The sequence below is a fragment of the Anomalospiza imberbis genome, chromosome 4 (genome assembly GCF_031753505.1).
Source record: "Anomalospiza imberbis isolate Cuckoo-Finch-1a 21T00152 chromosome 4, ASM3175350v1, whole genome shotgun sequence".
Taxonomy (NCBI): Eukaryota; Metazoa; Chordata; class Aves; order Passeriformes; family Viduidae; genus Anomalospiza; species Anomalospiza imberbis.
In genome coordinates, this window is record NC_089684.1 from 3,033,530 (window position 1) to 3,051,860 (window position 18,331).

Sequence of the window (18,331 nt, forward strand, 5' to 3'; positions counted from 1 at the left end):
TATTGTTATCTAAATAGGGTACACAGACCTTACCTTCTGCCTTCAAGGACTTCTGCTTTAAAGAAGATATGGGAAGGAAGAAGATCACTTGAATTTCTTCTTTCAGACAAGGGGAGAGTAGCTATTTTAGCACATTTGAAAGAAAGAAATAACATAAAAATAAAGCTTTCCTTTGATGTCTTTGTAAATAATTTCATTTTATTATGTAGAATTATAAAACTTCTTTTAACAGATAATGGAGTCAGACTAGATCTTCCAAAACCAGAACTGTTGCATATATTTAGAAGTGAAGTTCACACACTGACTGTAAAGCAATTTTCCACTTCAAGGAGCGGTCACATTTCTTTTATTTAGGTCATATAAATTGTGTAATTGTCCTTCTCAGATATAGATGGTCTTGCTTACACCACCTATTCAGCATTATTTCCTGTAAAATCAGCAAAATACAATGGAAGATTGATTCCTTCAATCAGCTGGTACAGCTTTGCAGTTTTAATACCACTTCTAAGTAAAAATCAGTAAAAATACCTTAAAATAATGCTAAAGCTAACACATTGAATTTTCTTTCTTTTCTGCTTGTTCACTTAGTATGCTCTCTGTCTACAGTGAATGATATACAAAGATATACTGTATCTATATTTTACGATAATATGTTGTAAGATAATATCAGTATTAAATACCATCTCCTAAGAAAATCAGGTGTCTGAATCACCCTTGGAAAACTGTTCCTATAGGGACAACAATCTTATTCAGGTTGTTTATATTTTCCCAAGAGAATTCAAATTCTGGGCCCCTGAATATCCTGCCTATATGGTTCTCTACAATATCTCAAGACAAGTTCAGGAAAAAAACCTCAGTCTGACTTTTTCAGCCAAAATCCACAGCTCAGGTAATATCTTGTGAACAGGAGTCCAGTGTGAATAAAGAAACAATTCTGTATCACAGAGCTTTTATATATTCTGATTGTGATTACAGAGCAGGTAATTTTTCAAAATGTCAGACAGTTTCTTATCAAAATGAGAATGACACAAGATGCACTCTGTCTTGTGTGACTTTGAGTCTCAGACTAAGTCACTGAATTAAGTAAATTAAAAGTAAATTGTGGTGGATATATTTTGCAAGACTTATTCCTTCCCTAAAATCTGTGCCTGAGGTTGTCTTCAATGATTTGAAGTAGTGAACTATTAGCAGAATTATTACATGCAGATAAAGGCACCTAAAATTGATCTCTCTCTTCTGCCTGGTCTTTTTAGCACTAATAATTTCTCTTAACCAATAAAAACATCCACGCAAATATAGAGAAAATTTTGCACCACTGAAGTTATGAAATTTCTTGGTCAAATGATGAGTAATTATAGAATTCAGAGCCAGTGCTGACTGTGGCATTTACAAAGTTATCTTTAAATCTTCCTGGGTTCTTGTCCAGTTCACACACTACCCCTAAGAAAATTTGTCGTGTCAGGATGCCATATGTGATGAAGCACAGATTTTAGTTTTAATTTAAAGTTATCCAGAATGCTGCAGTTAGAGGAGAAACACTAGTTGTTCCTCATGGATTGTGACATTCTTGTTAAATTTCTTCAGGCTGTGAACACATCAATGAACATGTCAGACTCAAATACTCCTGTCCGTTCAATAGTACTGGAGGTTGTAGTTTAATTGCAATTACTTGCCACAGCTGTTCAGCTTCAATTAGGCTACTGATAAATATGGAGCAAGTATACTTTCAAAAGCTGCTAACAAAACAAAGTAAATAAAATTTTAAGGTTCAAGAAGAAATCATGCAGTTTAATATTACAGAAAGTCATAAACATTTTGTAATACTGTAAAAAAATAGAATTTACTGTCATACACTACTGTTCTCAGTAGATCTAGGGACCATTATTTTCAACAAAAAATGGGATAATAGAATTCAAGATGGAAATATATAAATTTTTTTCATTTTTTTCATATTAACTAAAAGCAGACTTAACATACACAAATGCTATTCTGAAAATTTAGCTACAAATCCATTAGCAGGTTTACCTCTTATGTCCATAGGATTTGGTCTGCCAAACAATTACACAAATATGTGCATGAATACAGAATGGATTTTCAAGAGGACTTTCATTCAAAGTCTGTTAAAGCACCTAATTTCATATTTCACACATGCATTCTCCTTGGGAGCAAGACAACACAGATAACTAGATTAAAAATAAGAAGATCAAAGACAGAATTATAAAGATAATTTTCTTTAAATTTCCTGTGTGACTCAGAACTGTGACTCTCATCACTTAAAAAAACTTACACCAGTATATTTCACCGTAGCAATATTCTTCATGCACTCAGACACTTACCTCCCTGAGATGCTGAGTGATGTGCATTTCCATTAGACATTTCCTTCCATTATGTACCTTTTGTCTACACTCAACACTTGTTATTCAGCTATTTGTGCAAAGTGTCTCTCCTAGCAAAAATTAGATTAAAATTACTATCTAATCAGGTAACATATTCAAAGCTAATTTAAGTGAATGTCAAAGTGCAAAGCACTGTAAAGCAAAATTAGTTACACTATTGTTACCTGCTAAAGAATTCCTAATTATTCCCAGTAGTAATGAAACATCGGAGGCAGCAGAGAGCAGACTCCAACTTGATCAGAAAGAAATTATTTCATAAATGCATCACTAAAATAAATTAATTAATAATTGATGTCTAATCCAATCAATTAATGAGTTATGAAAAATCAGTTTCTGAGGTTCTAAAGAAAGCCAGTTTTCATTTTAGAGAGAGATTTGCCCAACTCAAAGCTGTATAAGGACTGCAGAAATGGCCTCAATAGATCAGAAATATCATTGGCCCATTTAAGTGATATTTAAATTCTTTATTATTCATTTAATTTCTAATCTTTACTATTGATTAGAATAAAAAAGGAATATAAAATTTGGAGGGTGACATCAAATTTCCACAAATAGTCCATGAAGAGATATTAACATCTTCTGCTACATACTGCGCCAGTACTCAGTTCTGTTCCTGGGGGAAATTTATTCATAAATATAATCTTACAAAAGGGAAAAATTACTTTGTCCACCAAGTCCGTCCCTTTTGGTTTTCTTATCTTAGCTCTCCTGCTTTCATACAATAGTAATTTATCATTTCTTCATTTGAAACTTATCTAGCACTTGGCCTAACTTTCTGCATTCAACATAACAGCTTGATATTTTGCAAAAAATGGGGTTTGTTCATTGCATAACACCGTTTAAATTAAACTTTCTATTCTTCAAAAAGTCATGTATTTTTGTATTGCAACTTACTGTGACCTTGCCTCTGTGAAAAACTTAGCTGATATGGTTCTGTTTCTTTTGTTGTATAAGGAACAGCTGCTTGAAAGAAGAGACAACTGGTTCTCCTTTTAAACCACTGAAGAATAATATGGCCATCACAGTTCAAAACAACAATACTTATGTACCTGAACATGAGACTGAAAGTCACCTAGGCAAGGTCGCTGCAAGCACAGGAAAATTCATACAACATTTCAAATGTGGAAAGGTCAACGGACATCCAAAGAAAATATTTTTCAAATGGAGATTGTAACCGCATATTACCTCAGGGGACGTCTCTCCTGTAATCTTTAATTAGCAACATATGACAGAGCAAATGACATGACAAAAAAAATTGTATTGAAATGTAACACTATTTATTCCCTATAAGTGAGACTAATGCTATTTTAGTATTTATATTGCTTTGAATTTCATGCAGTACTAGGAATTTTAAAGGGCAATATAGCATTAGTTTCCTCACTCCCACTCTCATTTCCCTACCTACTCATCCTGCACTACATGCAGCATAGCCAGTTATTGCAGTCACTGACAGTGGGACAGGAATAAAACAAGTTCCACCTGTCATATATTCAAAAGCTGGAATCAGAGCACCAAATGGGAAACAGGTCTTTAATATCCATTTATACCATTCAACAGGCAGGTTTGAAAAAATCTTTTCATTTCACTTAGGTCAAGGTCTCAGGGTACACATGCGGTTTGTGTAACTGAAACAAACCATTTCAGAACTTTTTAATATAATGTTATACTTTAAGGATATGATTCATTAATATTTGGCTCCTAGCCCAAGCTGTTAAAGACCTTGCCTTAAAAAAAAAAAAACCAAAACAACAAAACCAAACACAGAAACCATAGGTTATTCCACATTAAAAATACCACATATCTTTAGTATTTTTCTCTCTAACTTACTGATATGAGTAACTAATTAATTATCCTCAAACTGATTGAACATGAAAAAGTTTCAAAGAACCAGCAAATTATTCTGTATTCCTGCACTGAAATTTTGCTTTTAACTTATGTCACTGTCAACTAAGATAAAATTTATTTTTACCTCTAATCACTCTATACAGTATTGGTAATGAAATACATTACCCTTAAAGGCATTATTTTTCTCATAGAGTGGGACCCATTAAGAAGGCATCATCTCAAGCATCTAAATAAAATATTTTAAAACCATTTGGTAATTTTTTTATTCCATTTTGACCACACTACATATATTTACAGAGATAAATATTCACCCCAAACAGAAACTGAGTACAGATTTGAAAGATGTAATGGAAATAGACTGCAATGCAAACTTCTCCCTCATAATAGTATTAAAAGTATCCTACAATACAATGAAAATTAACAAGTTGCACATTTTTTGGAGATCTTACTTTTACAACAGTTTCAAAAAAATCCTCAAAAAAAGCATGAAAACCTGCACCTTTCATGGTAAGGTTGCCCACAACTAAATTCCTGCACGTGCCCTGTTAATCACAAGTGGGTGTAGGATTAGGATTGAAGTATCCACAGAGTTTAAACATGGAGCTGAATATCTTCTTTCAAAATGTAAATTAAATAAAACATTTCTTTCAAGTCTGTACAGTTTATGGTTCTGTAATTGTTAAAAATCAAATCCTAAATGTTATCTAAGCTTCCACTGTGAGTTTAAAAGCTCAAAACAATAAGGCTCATTTAGCTGAATACCAAAGTTGTAGAGACAAGGACATCTACACTCCAAACACACAACTATGTCTTTTAAAATTAATTTATTTTATAAATTTTGCATGACAGAATTTTCAAAATTTTTAACTTGTTAATATTTTATGAGTTTTTCTTTCTGTAATAAAAGTTATCTTTTTGCAACAGTAATTTTTGGCATCAATGGGAGCAATCACTGGAAAAAGTCATGAGCATTCCGTTGTCTTAATTTACGCTATTATCTTTAAAATTAAATTATTGTCCTGTTTTCCTTCCACTCCCACTTTTTAACAGGTGCTTAGTTCAAAATCAGATACAATAAATGAAGAGGAAACAGAATTTCATAGGTGAGCTTCATCAAATAATTCAGAAGATAAAGAATTCCACATCAGCAATGAGTTTGTCTCAGAGCCTTGAGGGACGGAAGAGTCAGCCATTTTTTCAGATGTGAGAATGATAGCAAATCACAGTGCCTGCCAGAATGGCACTTTGAACAGAGAGGGGGAGGAGGAAAAAAGCACACCTATTGGCCATCAAGGCAGAAGCATCACTTGTGCTAGTGTGTACTGAGAGAAAGAGTGGTTTATTTCACTGGCCATATTCATAAGCCAACCCCAAGAGAAATACTTTATTGGACCACTATTAAACCTGAGAGCCGCCAAAACTCCAAGAATCATACTGCCCTTCTAACATGAAAAATTAAGACTCTGGATTGTACCTGAAATTTAAATAACAGTGGGGTCTGAAATGAGAGCCTTTTATTTGTCAGATATAAGGAATTATTAACTTCTCTGACAGAATGCTGAGACAGCAAAGCAAATATATACAATGCATTCATTTTCCCACCTACACTGCAACATGCTGGTGACATCTACAGCTCTAAAATTTCTGAGGCAGCATATTATCACCCCTCTCACATACACCCCTCCTTGAAAAAAGTGTTTAATTAAGTAAACTTGTTCTTCCCATCTTTCCAGCTCCAAAAGAGCTAATTCATGCACTTAACCATAAGAACATTAAATTATACATGAATGGATATTTATATCCTTTAAGAAAAACATCAAATATAAAAAAATATCAAATGTACCAGTGTAATTTATCTCTTGGTACCTGCAGAAAAGTAATTCTTCATACAATAACCTTTCCTTGCTCTAAAGAAATTTTTCTCTCAATGTACTAGAATGCTGGTAGATTCTTTAGCTGGTATAACTCAAAATACTTAAATATAGTCCAATAATGCTGCACAATTATGTGGCAATGCAAACTTTCACACATTTGATAATCAAAGTTTAATCCTGTGGTGCTCTGATCTACAAATAGTTCTTGGTACTGTTATTGGTTTCCAAGATTGGTTTGTTAAAAATATAAGAATTTTCACATCAAAATAAACATTATTTCTTTGGAATCGTAGAATCATAAACTTTGGAAAAGACCCCTAATTTCATCAAGTCCAACCTTTGAACACAACAATGTCAACTAAATCATAATACTATATACCAGGGTCAAAGAGATCTTGAGTTTATTGTGGAGCAGATGGAAGAAATGGCTCCCTTTATTTTGTCCATTAGAAAAATCCATTAGAGATATATAATGTTTTCAAAATCCCCTTCCTCTTACACTCTTAAACTGTGGATATTGTTCTTGAGGAACACAGTTCTCCAGCGCTGCCACAGTTAGAGAAGAAAAATCTGTACCTGACCCAGCTGAAGATTATCCCCAGGAAACACTTGAACAGCCCAAAAGGAGAAATATCCAGAGGAGAGAGCGAGGTGGGCAGAGGAACAGCCACGCAGGTGGCTCACAAACCCCTGTCCTGCCAAGAAAAATGGTTGCTGCTTTTCAAAACAGCAGAGCATTTACGACACATCCAGTTTAATTTTAAACCAGATTTTAGTAATCAAACCCGGATGCCTACGGGGTAGGTATCACTTCAACTACATCTAACATCTTATGTGACCCAGCACAATGCACTGCATTCAGACACAGAACACAACTTCGTGTTACATTCCCACCAGTCTCCTTAAATTTGCCTGTAAAAGTTTAGATCATTCATTGCAAGCTTAAGGTTTCCAAAGTGAAACAAGTCTGGAAATAATTTTTAAAAACTTATTTTCCCTAGGAAAATTGAAACAGGAATGGAAAAGGTGGGAGTGATAGGAAATGAAATAATTTTACAGAAAGAAAATACACTCTAAAATGCAGCAGGTACAAGACAGGTACATAAAGTGCTGAACACTGTTCAGCTAAGACAAAAAAATAACTGCAAAGTAGCCATTACAAAAATCTATCCTCTAGCAGCCCTTTTTAGTTGTTCATGAGTGAAATGGTAGTGTGTCCCATTTAAAGAGAGGAAGAAAAATTAAAGTGCAAATTACTTCTAAAAGCTATAGTTAGGGAAGACAGACCTCAGAAGCGGCTTTTGATCAGAAACAAAGCATCTACTGCTACTATCATTCACATTCATCTGGAGTCTGCATTTTTAAAGCTTAGCAATTTTAAAACTTTTTTTCCTCTTTCTGCTATTGTAAACTTCATAAAAGATAGAAGCGCTAAAGAGTATTAATTTTCTTTGAATTACATTCAGCTGAGAAGTCACAACAGTGTCAGGTATTCACCAGTCAGTGTCAGGTATTCAGGTGTGCAAGACATTTACCTTCCTGGTGTTTAGGGTTGTTTTTTTTTTCCGTGTTCTGGTTTTAATTTTTCCCCTCCTTCTCAAGGGAAATCTTGGAAACCCTCATTGCACTGACTATTTAAAGTAGAAAGCTTTTTTGATAACTGTTGTTGAACACCTCTGTGCTATGCTCTACATTACATTTGAGTTGTTTTTCTTATTTAATTCTTTTCCTACACTTCTTAAGTCTTCTTGAAGGGAATTCACTCCTACCATGAATGAAGTACATAGATGTTTGCAGTAAGTACTTAAGCCTGTTTCCAAATGAAAAAGCCTCAAGCATCAATACTTTTACGGCATTGTCCGCTGATAGACTGAAGGAGGAATTGGCAAATCAGTCAAGTATTTTTCAGAAAAATTTCATTCATTTCCTACTGGTATTTGGCCTAACTTCAATTAAAGTGCAAGGCCAAGGCCGTTACATTTTTAAAACTGACTAGTCATTTTGAGCAGTTACTGAACTGAGTTACTGAACATTTTGAGAGCATGTATGGGTATCACATCTTCAGAAAATGCTGAAAACCTCATCAAATCTGGTTCTATGAGGGCATTCAAACTGGACAAAAAAGTCCCAAAAAGTGAAAGTGTCACCTAATTACGCTACTTTCAAAAAGCAATTTTGCTTTCATAATTCTTGGGTCCATTTGGGGGTTGGGGGAGCAGCATAAATTGACACTGCTGATGTCCATGACAGATGTAATTTATATTAGGCATAGATGATTTGCAGTGGTTTTATGTACTTTACCAGTGCATATTTCCTTAGCACATAAAAAATAATCTTTTAATATTTAAGAGCATAGTTATGAAATACATCTTCACAAACAGGGTAAATAAAACACTTCCTAAGGCATCATTATCACTTACATTTCTCCCCTAGTGCCTTCATTGCATACAGTCACAAAACTGCATCAGATAAAACCGACTTTATTACTGCACATCAGCAAAGAAGGAAAAAAATATATAAAGTACATCATGTATTCTGCATTTGCCACCAATTTCAGTCTCAGCAGGAACAATTTCTGTTGGCATTCAGAAAGCATTAGCTATGCTACAGAACTACAGGAAGGAAAGATCCAAAATCAACTGTATTCAAGTTCATTTTGATGGTTTGTCAGGTTTCTGGGTTTTTTTAATCATCCACTCAGGAATACAGTAATGAGTCTGACCCATTATACCCAAGATTTAAGAAGACATCTATGTGATAAGATATTCAGTTCATTCAATTATTTGCATTAGAATTGTCCCATATTTTCTCAAGTCTCACTGAACCCCTATGGCAAGAGCTGACATTTCAAAGACTAAAATAAATTGATTGCATAAAAAAAATACCTGTTCTCAAACCCACTTTCTATGTGTGCAACAGCAGTATCCATCCAAAAACAATGAGGTCCCACTGTGCTGGGCACTGTATGCATAGTATGAAGAGTCCATATTTGAAAACGGAGCAATTTACATCAAAACAGCCAGTGAGGGATTGTGACAGTGATGAAAAACACGAAGAACAAAAATTAGAACCATGGAAACAATCTTTCTGTGTATGTCTTCAGGGAGAAGAGAGGGAGGGCTGAAAGAGAACAAATGCATGCATTCTTACATACAGATGCCTGAATAAACCATCCATGATTTCTAAGGCATGCTGCCATTCCTGTGTCAAAGTAACGCTATTCTACATCTTTCTACTAAAAAATTTTGTAAATGCCAACTTACCTGTGTGAGTGAAAATTAACTCAATGTTAACTACTTCTAAAAGCCTACTTGAAATGTTGAGATGCTAAACACTAATGGCAAATATACATGCACAGAGACGTTAAAGATAACTTTTACTTCACTTTAAAGCCTCCAGCATCAGGTTGGCAATAGTTGTGCACCTGGGCTAAGAGACAGAGTTGCTGTCTCTCAGTCCAATGGCCACACTGACAGACTTATAAGGCAAAGCTAATAAATAAGTGATCTTTTGGGGCCCTGCATGGATATGAGTGTTACAACCCACCCCAGAAGGCTAAGGGAACCCAGATTCTTGTTAATAGATCACGTGGGTTAGATTAGAGTGAAGCAACACTGAATAATTGGTGTTTATAATTATTGGTACATAGATGTATCATATATATTATTAATATATATCATATTTTATACATATATATATATTTATGTGTATACATACTCATATGTAGGGTTTATTTTAGAACAATTTGGCTGCAATGTAAAGCAGGTATGTGGCCATTTTGGTTATTATTTTCTATAACAATACAGCAAAATGAAAACAAAAAAAAACTCTTAAGAAAATACATAAGGAAAAGCACTAAATAGAAAGAAAGAATGAGTAGAAAGATATCACCACCTGTGGATTCAGCAAAGTGGGAAAAGTTCATTACTGATCTTAACAATGTGTAAGAAGATAACCATCAGCATCTCAGTCTCTCACCGTGAGATATATTATACATATTAATCTTATCATGTCATCAGGGACCTTCTTACAGCTCACCTCTGTTGATAGGTTTGGAATTGACCTTACAGATACAGAATTTGTCCCCTGAGTACCTCTACTACAAAAACCCATTGTGCACTATATCCCGTTTATAGAAGTATTGCTCACAGGTAACAATACATGTGTATAAATCTTATTAGTTTGGTCTTAGAACTAAAAACAATAAAATTCAGCTAAGATAAAACCAAATGGAAAACTTCTTAGATTTCTCATAGAAATCAGTTATTTTTGAAACTTTAAATTGTCTAAAAATATGCAAAGATCAAATTTCAAATTAGCCTCTACTCCCCAAAACAGCATTTAAGTGCAGCCCTTTAGATTATCCTGCAGTGAACAACTTTATTAAAATCAAAGCTGCAGAGATATCCATAAATATCCTTGTGAATAAAGAACCTGAGTATCTTATCACCCAGGTGAGTGATGTAACCAGGTTATTATGGTCACTCTCACATACTTTCAATCTGCTCTAAAACCAATTTTTTGTTTCAAATGAAAAAACATCAGTTGTAGAGACAAGCAAAGTCTCCAATTCTCAAGTTGACTATTTTCTTAGACACTGTCTCTTGCCCCCAACCCAAAAAAGCCAAAACCCTCCAGGAGCCATCCTCAGAGAGCTTACCATCTCACTGAGAGCACCATCCAAAAAGAGGCTATAGTCTTAGGCCACTGGACATCATTCAGTCATTCTCCATTCCCTGGCCAAATGGAGACTGTTAAACCATAACACAGGCAGTAACAGCACAGCACTGCACAACAAACTACACCTGTAAAATAAAGCCTTGCTCCCACTTGTTAGTGGAAAAAAACATCCTGGCTACAGAAAACTCCTGATAAACATACCAGCTGCTCTGGAAAATAAATCATGAGGAGCATTTCTGGTAAAGAGTTACCTGAAGTTGATGATTATGTCCTCCTCTATGCTGACTCCAGTTTTACTTCTCTTTCTTCTACTGCTGAGACAGCTGTGCTAACAAACAGTGACAAGAATTTTTTGTCATGGTTTGCATATTCCTCATAATCAAGGTCAGACAGACAAATACAACATGGTGGTGGCTGGCACCTGAATGTTGCAAACACCTCCTGCAGGCTGTAAAATGAACATCTATTTTATACTCATTCAATATTTTACACTTCAATTAATGTCTATGTTATATTTGGCCACTTGGATTACTGATTTGGCTGATAAACATTTAACTTATCTACTACTGAGTTTCTTTACTTGTTCCCTTGCTGCATATGCTTGGAGGACATAGCTCACCTCTCAGAAAATACTGAATAGCCATGAGAAAAAAATTACATTATTTCAAAAGTCTAAACCCCTTAACTAAAAATTTAGAGGAAATCTGTAATTTTCACTGTGTTACCATTCAACTGAGGATTATATGTATTTATATGTAACATTTTCTGCTTCCGATTTTGACTGATCTGAAGATTCATACAGAACCCAACAGTTCAAAGAAAACACAGCAGAAGAAACCTAGTTTCCCCACTGCTTTCTTGTAAGATATACATTTAAATGAAAAATTACTCAGGTTTTTGGTGTAATCTGTAGTAGCAGTATAGATCATTCACTCCTAAACTCCTATAAAGAAGGGTAATAAATTTAACTCCTGCTTTATTGTCAAGCTGAGGAGTTGAAACTTGAGAACAAAAAAAAAAAATCATAGTTAGAAATAGGAATATTCATTTTCATTTACTGACTGAAATTCCACAGACATTCTCATTTCAATACAGACCTAACACCATTCTTCAGTTTGTATATCCTGGCCTGTGTAAGGATATACTTATTTATTTTATCTGTAATCAAAACACTTCTCCAACTCCATAGGCTATCCTTTCAATATGCATTTCACTTTTTTTCATTTGTACATTATTTTTTTTTATCAGACCCCATGTCACGCTTGACTTGAAAATCAGTTAAAAGGCAAGAGTTCATTCCTGTGGTTGTGTCACTCCCATGGAAGAGTCACATAAATAGTAAGTCGTTTACCAAAAATCTATCCTCCTTTCTCTTTGAACTCATTTTGTATCAGTCAGATATTGCATTGATTAGTCTACAAAGAATCATTAATTATCAAGTAACAAGATATTTCAGATGTTCAATTAGCCACCAGATGGAGGCCACATAGTCTCAAAATGCAGTAAAGACATATGGCCATCAAACATGAAAAATGAGTACAAGTTTTGTAAAGTGGCTACAGAATATAACCTGTAAATCAAACCAAGCTCCTTATGTGACTGAACTTCCATAGGATTTAAATTAAACTCACCGTATGTTTTTAACCTGCAAAAAACCGGTCTGTGGTTTCATCAGTATGAATCTCCCCTAGCAATAAAACTCCAGCTGAAATTGTTTTGCAATATAAGCTTTTAAGATAATAAAAAATTCTGCCTCACCAATCTTAGAATAGAATGTTTTACATTTTTCTTCAGTAAACGACCAGTGTTTGCCTTATTGTCTTTTTAAAAGAAAATCTTTTCAATACTTAGATGGGATCCAAGTGTCAGTGTTTCCATAAGGCAATATAAAACACTTTGCACAGATTCACAGAAGAGTGCAGGTAGTCAGTGTTGTCTCACACAAGAGAGAAAGTGAGACAAGCAGGAAAAATTGTCTTCCTATTCATTGCAAATCTAACAAAAACCTGGGATTGCAATGCAAGAAAATTTGAGCCAAAGCTAGTGAGACTTTTTTGCAACGCAATCATATTACTCCACAAATAAGAGCATGAAACTACCAGGAGAAAAGACAAGAGTTTGGAGACCAGGCTTGCTGCTGTCATCACTGCTAGAGGGATGAGAAGGACTGGAAAGGACAGCAGCCAACAGAGGGGATTAAAAATTCCCTGAGAAATAATCACTGATCTACCTTCCTTTCTCTCCTCCCAGAGGCAGCAGTGATAGGCAGCTTGACTCTCCTGGACCTGATGAAGAGAGCAGGCACTTTGCTGCAGGCAGCAGCCTGTTCCCCAGCATCCTGCACATGCTGGGTCAAGACCTCTCGTGACTCCCTCTTGGCCAGCCCAACTGCTCCACTCGAGCACTCTGAGACACCTTGAGCAAGCAAGCGTGAAGAAAAGGTTAAACAGTACCCTCTGCTGCCTGGCTTTACATTCCCTGCTTTAAGAACTAAAGCTAAGAGTGAGCAGAGAAAGACCTTGCTTGGCTGTGGTAAAAGTAGCAGCAAAAGGTGCAAGTTTTGCACCATAGTTTGAACCACAGTTCAGTCACTGAAAATGCAGCTCCTTGTAGACAGATCTGGCTAAGCAATCCTAGGCCAGAACTAGCTTGTATTTCAACAAACTATTTCTCTCACTTTTCAAAATGCAGAGCAGCTGGACACCAAAGTCAGAGAGAGGGAAAAGAAAAGTCTTCTGACCACATTCTACCTTTTGTTTCTCATACACAGCCCTCTCAGGATCAAAGATGTAATACACAAGGGGCAGCGTGAAATTAATTCTGAATTTGTCTACAATGAGAGAAGTTTTTGTTTTCCCTGTAGGAACTTTAAATGTCTCGTTTCCTACTAAGCACTCCACAATTCTTTTCCATTGCTATGAACACAAAAAAAATTGTTAGTTTTGTCCAGTTTGTGTAATCACACAACCAAGCAACTGAATTTAAAACACAACATAGTGACAAAAAGGATTTATCCTTCTTATATTTAGAAATTATACAATTTTAATTTCATTTTATGCTTTGTCTCTGGCCCCTAACTCCTGCTGTGAAAACGAGTACTCCTGTTTTATAATTGTTACACTCCTGTAAAAAATACTATTAGAACACAAAGAAGCTGGAGAAGAAAATGTAAATTTTAATGACACTTAATCACAAAAATGGACAAAATTAAAAATAAAGTCCCTCTGACAAAGTATGTATACAGTTGTTTTTTATAGTTAGGGGAAAAATTCCAATATAAATTGGTTAGAAAATAAAGATTTGTCACCCATCTACAACTGAAGTTCCCATTAGAGCCTTAAAATACACACACCCACAGTTAAAAGCCAGTAATACCATTTCATTGCAAGGACACATGACCTTATTTTGGAGCAGGAAAGCAAATTGGAGTCTTATATATCCCAGCCATACTTGGCCAAGATACAGATGTCTCTGTCTCTCAGAAGAGAGGTAATCAGCGGCTGGTGGGTCGAGCACATTGCTGCAAGACCACTACTCCTTCCCTGCTACACTTGTACCACCTGACTACTCACCCACAGGACTGGTTTGTTAGGCAGCCCTTTGGAAGTGCATTGCATTGGAGATGGTGGAATACTGGAGAAGGCATGAAGTAGCAAACCCACTTCAGACCATATGATCCTATGTGCTGGGCATTGTTTAGACTACAGGAAGGAATTGCATGTGTATTTTTAAAAGATGCATATCTTTCCCTTTTCTTCTTAATTCATAACTGTCTTTCCAGATACTGTTACCATGATTGTGACTTTAATCAGATTTTACAGCCAAATAACATTCAAGTGTGGCAATAAGTGCCTTTTAACACTCACGGTCTGATTTGTGAAACAGGATTTTAAGTAATAAGCCATCTGTTACTCTCAATTTTAATTGTTGCGATAATTACGAATTTTTAATTGTGATCCTAATTTAGATCACAATTTATCACCAGGAAATAAAAGACACTATTTGTTTTCATCAATTTACTGAGCTTCTTTTAATATTTGAATCTGTTCTGGTACAGAAACAAAGATGAGTTCCTGATGAAATAAAAGCATACTTTTGTACTTGAAAGAAGTCTGCCCATGACAGAAGCCAAATTCATCTTGAGACCTCCATTTATAGAAAGCATTACTCAAATATTTGTGTCAAGCAACTGCTATTCTTGCTAAGAGACAAATAAGCAATAACCCATAAAATATAGCCAAAATTATCTATAACCATTATAGACTCCTCGCTATGCCAGAATCTATATTAAGCCCACTAATGACCAGAGAACTACTCCCAGTTTAAGAAAACCCTTTGACATAAAGAAAAAAGAGGGAGTTACTCTCTAACTTCTTTGTTTCCTGCTAATGGGAATAAATCAGAGGAAACACAGGTTCACAAATGGAGAGGTTCCTCAGGAACAGGCCCTGCAATCTCTGCTGTTTGGAAGATGACACAGTTTGGCCTATTTGTTGATGATCCCCTTGCCAGGAGCACAGCCCAAAGTGATCTGAAATCAGACAAAGCCCTAAGCTTAAGAATCAGATCACAATAACCTCCGCACAGTTTCAGAGAAAATCATTATGCTAACACCAGTCAGAATATCTACTAAAACAGGCAGTTTGAAAGATAGAATATTGCTTCAAACCCCCTCTGAAAATTTATAAAATTTAATGTATCCTAGAAAGAGACTGGATTAGTTTGGAAACATACTTCAAACTACATAACTATATATCTGCTTACAAAAAGCTTCTATACCACTGTTCCTATAATGCCACGACAGAAACTGGAGCATAAGAGCATAATATCTTATATACTCCAAAGCCATTTAGCTATTTAGAAGTGTCTTAATTGCAGGACAGTATCAAAGATATATATGTTGTTCTTAGAAAGTCTACTTCATATTTAAACTCTGAAATCTTGAGATAAACTTTATCAAAATATGAAACATTTGACTTTCTTTTCAGGCCAGCAAAAATTTAAAAGTATTCAGCTACTTAATTGAAATGAGAAGGAGTGCATGAATTCTAATGCAATCTAAAACAGACACTGTCTAAAGTCAGAGTGAAGAAATAGGTAGGCTTTAGCTTTTTTCCAGATTTATATTTTCAGTGTTTCCCTTCATAAGCATAGTATACAGTCCTCACCAATCTATCCATGAGCAGCAAAATCAATTTTCAGTAAAACAAACATTTTCCATATGAAAATCAGAAGATAATGAAAAGGCTTAATTTTATAAATAAATTAAATATCCCCATGAGAACTACTGCAGATAATAAAAGAAGATCGTGTTCAAACAGATGACCAGATTCAAATAAAGAAAGCTGCTCTTTTTTTTTTTTCAGATGGATAATAGATTTCAGCTAAAATACACCTCGTGCTTCTGAAAAAACTCTGCAAATTATTTCCATTGAGAACGCTTTTCCTGTTTGATCATGAGAAATACCCTAAGCCAATCAAAAAACCACAAAGACCACTGAGCAACTCTCACATAAATTGCCAGATTTACCTTTCAAGCTGAACTCTAGTTACACCATTAAAAGTTATAATTTACTCGTGCTGAGAGGTATTTGAGACAAGCATAGGAAAACTCAGAAGGGCTCTGAGCTACCACTCTGTGGTACCCATTGGTAAACACTAAGTTTGAATGGCATCTCCACAGGCTCAAGCTTAAAATGCAGCCTGAACAGCAGCATTACAGGCAATGGGCAGTGGGCAGTGAAGAAATCAAGACATGGGAAGAGTCAGGTTGAGGTTATTATTCCCCTTCTGATCTTTTTAACAAGGTCAAGTTAGTCAAAGCTCAAAAACAAAGCAGGAGTGATTTATAAATATTTTCTGTGCAACTGAATGCTTGGAACAACTGAAATAACTGCTAATTGTTTGTTTGTTTATACATATTCAGAAGCAAAATAAACAAGGCATCATTTTGTTTATTTTATTTACTTTAGCCTTGCAGAACTGAAGAGAAATTATGATAATTTTTTGTTCCTTATTTGTTAAGTCCTTTTTACGAGACTTAAACTGTTTCAGTGGTGGAGTGTCTATGTTGAAGTACAGAGGAAAACACACAAAATGCACACTTGTCCCTGCCCTCAAGATTTAACTAAAATTTAATTACTATATAATCCATATGCTTCTCTTTTAACAGTACTTGTAGATACATCTTTTAATTTGTCTCTTTGCCAGATAAGTACAGGGGGAAAAAGGGATAGGGGGAAAAGGGTGAGGGGAAGGGATCTTGTTCTGCCTAATATCATTATTGTTTTTAAAAGTACCAAATCCCAACAACAGTCTATCCCCAATTTTTGAAGAAAAAAAAAAAAAAAAATCAGCACCACAGCCTGGCAGTGGAACACAATTATAAATTTGAATCAGACAAAGCATAAAACAAGCATTAAATTCTTCACAATCACAACTTTACAACTCATGTTCTCACCATTTATTTTATAGCGGTGTTTTACACATTAATGTGCCCCAGCTGGCAGGCTGACACATCCAGTTTTTATACCGCCCCTGAGCTCCAGACAAGAGAGATCAGGAAGCAGCAGCTATAAACTTTGCATTACAGTGACTGAAATCACAGTTGTGGGAAGTTGGTTCTTCTGCAAGTATTGAAGCCACACATTAGAACTACCTTCATGGTACTTGTGAGAAATTTTAATGAGAGAGGCCAGTTAGGTAATGAGACAGAAACATCTTTATTTTAAGAAATGCTTTTGCAGTGATTCAATAAAAAAAGAGTCCATGTAGAATCTCATTGCTTTACAGTGTAACTCTTTTTTAAGGACCAAATGCTCTCTATTTTATCCACATGATAAAAACTGCACAGTGAGCATTTTTTTTTCTGGTTACAAGTCTTAAGCAGACATACTCATCCCTTTCGTCGTATAACTCTGAGAAGAAAAGAGTGTTAGTGGGTTTGGCAGAGCAACGTAGGCAACTCTACCAGAAGATAAAAAACATTCACTTAATTGCTATCCCACTTCCAACATCCTTGTCCTCCGCAGAGAGGAGTAGCCATCCCCACTGCACTCCCAAAGCACCCAAAGTGCCTGCTGAGCTCATCACCAGGAGGAAGTTTGAACATTACTGCTTGGCAGTATCAGAGGACAGAACATTCCCTGTTTTCCCCCAAAGTCAGGCAGGACATTAGATTTGCACTAGTGTCCACAGGACTTGTGGCAAAAGTAAAGGTGCCTGGCAATGTTTCCTCTACCAACAAATTAAGACCTAGGTTGCTATGGCAGAATTGTTACTGATCTAGGAAGGGGTAGTTTAAAAAAATTCTACACAAAGCTGTCACTGCTTTGGCAATTTCTGCTGCAAGCAAACATTACCTCCATTAACTCTTTTCCTCTTAAGTCTCTCCTTAGTGTTTTGAGTTGATTTTTCTTGCATATGAAAGAATATTCTGTTCCAGGCCTGTATGCATCTAGAAAGTATTGCCAAACAAACAGTGAATCTTTTGATGGTCCTAAAAGCAAAACTACTTCTCTCAGGAAAATGTTACAT

General features: G+C 35.4%; 1 long non-coding RNA gene across 1 annotated transcript; it reads right to left on the reverse strand.

Moving 5' to 3' along the window:
- Positions 1-676: 676 nt before the first annotated feature.
- On the reverse strand, positions 677-11,237 carry LOC137473341 (uncharacterized). Its single transcript, XR_010998695.1, has 3 exons — positions 11,047-11,237; positions 6,692-6,810; positions 677-1,585 (listed from the first exon to the last, which is right to left on the reverse strand). It is a non-coding gene; the product is annotated as an uncharacterized lncRNA (long non-coding RNA).
- Between the last annotated feature and the right edge of the window lie 7,094 nt (positions 11,238-18,331).